We start from the raw sequence: 5695 nt of genomic DNA on the forward strand, positions 1-5695 counted from the left end.
AAATAGAAAACAAAAACTCTCTCATTATGTAATCCGTAAAGATAAATTTCCCTCTAAAAGCGCATCCAAAAAGGATTTTTGTTACGCTGACTCAGAAAACACTAGTTTATTAATATATAATTTAAATAAGCTTTACTCTTTCCGGCCCGACACATTCAGTGTTATTTATTTATCTTTGTGGCAATTTTCAGCATATTGTGTGCTTGAGCGCGGATCTGTTCCAGCTGCGCTGCCGTCTGTAACGGTCTCGAAAGTGAAAGCAAAAGTGAAGTCTCCTGTTGTTTCCACCAGCGCGGGATTTTTTTCTTCACCATAATTTATGGATGTCTAAAATATTAAAATAAGGAGAAACCAAAAACAGATAAACCGGTGCCCGCCCGCCTCTGAACTTTGACGTGAAAATTGGCCTTGAAGCCCAGCAACTAGAGGTGTAAAAAAGTCGGCCAGTCGGCCGGGGCTGAAATGCAACGCTCTAATTGACTGCTTTGATGCGTTACAATATGGTAGGGCATTGTTAATGCTTACAGCCGAAAAATAAATCGTTTTTTATAATGATTATGCACTGGATTGTTATCTAAATCTGCAATAAAATAACATTATTACAGCTTTAAGTAAGGGTGCTATTGATTTCGTTTGAGGGTGCTTAGCACCCTCAAGCACCCCCGTAGAACCGGGCCTGGGACAACCTCAAACGTTAACAGACACCTGTCACGGATGCACCCAGAAAAGAAAGTAAAATGCTTTCCATTGCCTAACGTTAGCTTTTTTCAAAAAAATATTATTGACTAATGCATATATATTAACAAACAGAAGAAGCTAGGGTTAATGTATGTCTGGTTCAGATTACAGCATTTATTTATTTTTTTGTCTGTTGATAACTTAACGTTATTAGTCACTGTGCCAGATCAGATTTTTGCGATATTTGTCTGTTGCGATTGTCACTGTGTCAGATTAAACATTTTTTTTTTGCAATTTTGACTCTTAAAATCCTGTGGTGTCGACATGAAACATATCAAACTAACACGTTGCTTTCTGACCAGTCGCTTGCCGTCACACACACGCACACACACGCGCACGCACGCACACGTTAAATAATTCGGTCACACACACAATCTCTCTCTCTCTCTCTCTCTCTCTCTCTCTCTGCATATCGTATTGATTTTTACGTTTTAAGTATCTTTAAAATACAGTGTCCTGTAATATGCATGTTTCTTTTTTTTGTGCTAAGTGTATTTCTGTAATGCAGTGTTAAAGAATTAGTTCACACAAAAATGGAAATTTCCTAATCATGTACTCCTCCCACTGCCATCCAGGATTTTTTTTTTTCTTCAGTGTAAAATAAATTGTTTTCTTAAACATAAATAAACTCCCTTTGCAATTCTGACAGTGGTTTCATTTTTGTTTAATGTAGAACCTCTTTAATACATTTTATCAGTTTTTTGAAGGTCCCAGAGTGGAGACGGAACTCTCAGACTCGAATACGGGACTTAAGACTCGACTCGGACTCGAACTCTGGTAACGGTGACTCGACTTGGACTCGACTCGGACTCTTCTTTGGTGACTCGGACTTGGACTCGGACTCGAACACTGGGACTCGAGACTCGACTCGGACTCGACAGTTGGTGACTCGACTACAACACTGATATACAGTAAATGAACATACTTTACAGAAGGCAAACAGTTCACTAAAAATGTTTTTTTTTTTATTGGTCTTATGAAGTATTCTAATTTGTAATTTGTGAATTGGTGGGTTTTTTGTTAAATGTGAGCCAAATCATCACAATTAAAAGAACCAAAAACTTAAACTACTTCAGTCTGTGTGCATTGAATTTATTTAATACACGAGTTTCACAATTTGAGTTGAATTATTCTAATTTATTAAGACGCACCTGTATATATTATATAACTATTACGTGAACTATCGCAACCGTGATGTTTTCATTTCTGTATAAATTATGTGTGAATATTTCCAGACTTTTTTAAAAAACATCTTATTCACTCCTACTTTCAAGGCGAGGCGGTTGACATCTTAAACAAGCCTTTTTTATAGCATGGGCAAGTCGCTTTTTTTTCTATAATAAAATCTAACTGCATGCACTTTTTTAATTTCAATTGGCTAACACTAGAGTGCGCTATTTTCCGTTCGTTTCATCTAAGGAACAGGGCATTGAAGATTAAAGGCACAAAAGCCCCACCATTATACTTAATTTCAGATAAGGAGACTATAGAGTGGGTTACATAAAACAATAGCATTTCTCAGGCGTAGGTGAATTCATTCGGGATGAAGCCCACACCGCGACCTACCGAGCGGAGGCAGGCGCTTCCATGGAGGCGCGTGACGTCACAATGGAGCGTGGACTTCATCCCGGGAGCCGAGGCTGATCAACATCCGGGACACCGGGACCGAGTTCATGTGAATGCCTACACACTTTACCGACTGACTCTACGGGCAGAGAGCAACGGAGGTGAGTTTCATCAGTACATGATGTTCGCTTTCGCTTTTAAGTTGGATGTGAGTGTTTTCGGTTCACTGGGACAGAGCGGAGATTGGATATTTGTTAGTTTTGACAAGGAAAAATTGCCCAGATAGTATTGCGAAGCAAAACACAGGAAATCATCCCAACATGAGAGTATTCTGGCTGTGTGCTCATGTGCATATGAGCGAGTGCTTTTATGATTCTATGATTCTATGACTGCACTGATGAATTTACTGTCACACCTCTGATGGTCAAGGCTGCTTTATATCACCGCAAGGCATCATTGCATCTCTATTTAGTCTGTTCAAGTGTGTACGACCATTTATTAGGCCTTTACATTAGAAATACATAATATTTCCTGGTCACCCAGACCGTCATTTACCTTGCAAATGTTGGTGTTGTGCTTGTGTAAGGAATTCAAATTCTCAACCCAAGGCAAACTTTCAGTTCCAGACATAGTATTGCACTGTATTGTTTTGTATTCTTTATTATTCTCCTGAATGATCATAAAAGCCACAATGCATCTTTGGACGCTGTTTAGTAGATTGTCTTACCAGTAAATTGCTCCTGCTGTGTCACAAGAAGTTGTAAATGCCCTTTGCTCCTTAGGAACTTTTACATGTTATATGTCCCATATAGGTTTGCTTGTCACACAACTGTTAGTGTGTATGGAATAGACCATTTGGGAACAGTCAAAAGCAATAAGATACATTGTTATGCTCTGTCTGTCCATTATAATGAAAGAAATATGAGAAGGACACACACAAACATTGTGTGTGTGTGTGTGTGTGTGTGTGTGTGTGTGTGTGTGTGTGTGTGCGTGTGTGTGTGTGTCAAACGGTCTGACCACAGTGACACACCTACAGGTGCGGCTGCCAGGGAGTCATGACTCACTTCACTTGCACTTTAAAGACATTTTTGTAATTTGTGTTATAATTGAATCAGTAGGCCTGTAATTACCTTGGAAAGTTTCGCAAATGAACTGTGTTGTGTTGGTTCGACATATTTGAATGGCTAATGTTTTTTTACTACAGTGAAAGCTTGCATTCTGGTCCACATTCTACCAAACAACCACAGGTGGCTTGAACCAAATCCTGCTGTCCATTTTTCCTTTTTAATAAACCCTTTCATTTGGATATATGTCACAAAACAGAGGAAAATTTCTGTCGCTACTTCCATTATATTGCTATGATAATTTAAATTTTTGTGATATATGAAAAACATACTATTAAAAAAAACTTTACTGCTCATTAATACATAAACTATTTTTATGACACGACAAGGTTAGTTTAGATTCTAAATTGTCATGTGGTGCAACTCTCTTTAATATTTAGGGCTAGGAATTCATATGTATACCGTAACTCATGATACTTTTTACCTTATGCAAATATGTTTGAGATCTGGTCACTTGGATTCTAGGTATGTGGAAAATACGTTATTACATTTTATTTGAAGGTTGCACCAAAAGAGTAAATAAATGATTTAAATAAATGCAGGCCTTTTTTTTTATTAAAAATGAATGAATACAACGATTACAATTCTAAAAACTTGACATTGTTTTAAACTAGATTTTAAATTTAGTTTTACTATTTATATTACTATTTATTGTTTTACTTTTATTTTTATTGTGAACACTCTCATACATTACTGACCCACAAACATGCCACTTGTCCAAGGATGATGGGACCCCTATAATACCTGTAGTTCTCTGTAGTATTGACATCCATTATTCATCTATGACAGCATTCAAATATATCCACGCTAGGTAGAGAATAACCATAGCAACTTGATATTGGTGGCTGCTGTCCTACAAAGTCGTGGCAAATGTTCATGACAAGCTTTTGTACATCTGTTTATCACTGAACATACCTTTTTTGATGCCTCAGGGTTAGTACAACCCAAGATATTTTTCCCCTTATTTTTCTTTTCATTGCACTGGTTTCTTTTGTCTGATGCTAAACGGTGGATGTGGGCAGCAGTTTAAGGCATCATAGGCATGCTGCAGACATGTTTTGTCTCTTGGAAATACACTGAACTTGATTTGGGGTCATATGGACAAAAGTATTCAACCATTACACCAACAGGGACTTTAATGACATCGCACTCTAAATGCATAGATATTAATATTCATCCAGTAGAGCATTTGTGAAGTGAGGTACTGATGTTAGACAAGAAGACCTGGTTCGCAATCTCAGTTCCAGTTTATCTCAAATGGACTATATAGCAGGAATACAATTTCATGACCTCACTTGCAAAGATGGTCTCTTATCACAGTACCCTTCTTGAACCTACTAAGCTCTTTAAAACAACCCATTTTTCATTACAAATGTATTTATCTTTTTCTTCAACATAGAAGTAAGCCTATGGGTAAGACTTCTGCTTCATTATCCCATATGGTAGAATAAAAACGTGCAGTTAATGGTAAAACTATTTGCACTTCAAACCAGTGTGTTTATAATTAAGATAATATGTTAAAATAACATGGTAAGACACACCAATTTGCAATATCAAACAACAAAACAAGCTGTTTTGTACAGCTAAAAATAGCTGGACGAGGGTGAGATGGTAAACCTGGCCAATAAAATATATGAATGGCCACACCTGTTCTTACAGGGAAAAAAAGGTGGCTACAGTTGGCAATGGGTCTAATTAAAACACCTTAATTGAATAATTAAGAGGTGTGTCCCAATACTTTCATTCATATAGTGTAAAGACCTGTTTTTTAAAATGTAAAACATGTTTTAAAGGAGAAGTTCACTTTCAGAACAAAAAATTACAGATAACTTACTCACCCTCTTGTCATCCAAGTTGTTCATGTCATTCTTTCTTCAGTCGATAAGAAATTGTGTTTTTTGAGGAAAACATTTCAGGATTTCGCTTCATATAGTGGACTTTAATGGTGCCCGCAAGTTTGAACTTCCAAAATGCAGTTCCAATGCGGCTTCAAAGGACTCTAAACGATCCCAGCCGATAAAGAAGGGTCTTAAATTATATACTTTTAACCTCAAATGCTCATCTTGTCTAGCTCTGCGTGGACTCTGTGTTTTTCAAGGTCAAGACAGTTAGGTTATGTTGAAAAACTCCCATCTCATTTTCTTCTCCAACTTCAAAATCGTCTTACCTCGCTGTTTTACCTTTTTTTGTAAAGGCTGTTTGATCTTCTTTGCACATTTACTTTGTTAACACTGGGTTGGTACTTCTCCAGCGATGTAGGACGA

At 37.3% G+C, this 5695-nt stretch overlaps 1 protein-coding gene across 5 annotated transcripts in view; it reads left to right on the plus strand.

Moving 5' to 3' along the window:
• Positions 1-2371: 2371 nt before the first annotated feature.
• myo6a (myosin VIa) overlaps positions 2372-5695 on the plus strand; it is a 58740-nt gene continuing 55416 nt past the window's right edge. For all 5 annotated transcript variants that reach the window (XM_073816976.1, XM_073816977.1, XM_073816978.1 and 2 more), the window contains exon 1: positions 2372-2465. The gene's annotated coding sequence lies outside the window, so the exon portion shown is untranslated. The remainder of the gene's footprint in view (positions 2466-5695) is intronic.

This window comes from Garra rufa, chromosome 13, assembly GCF_049309525.1.
Source record: "Garra rufa chromosome 13, GarRuf1.0, whole genome shotgun sequence".
Classification (NCBI taxonomy): domain Eukaryota; kingdom Metazoa; phylum Chordata; class Actinopteri; order Cypriniformes; family Cyprinidae; genus Garra; species Garra rufa.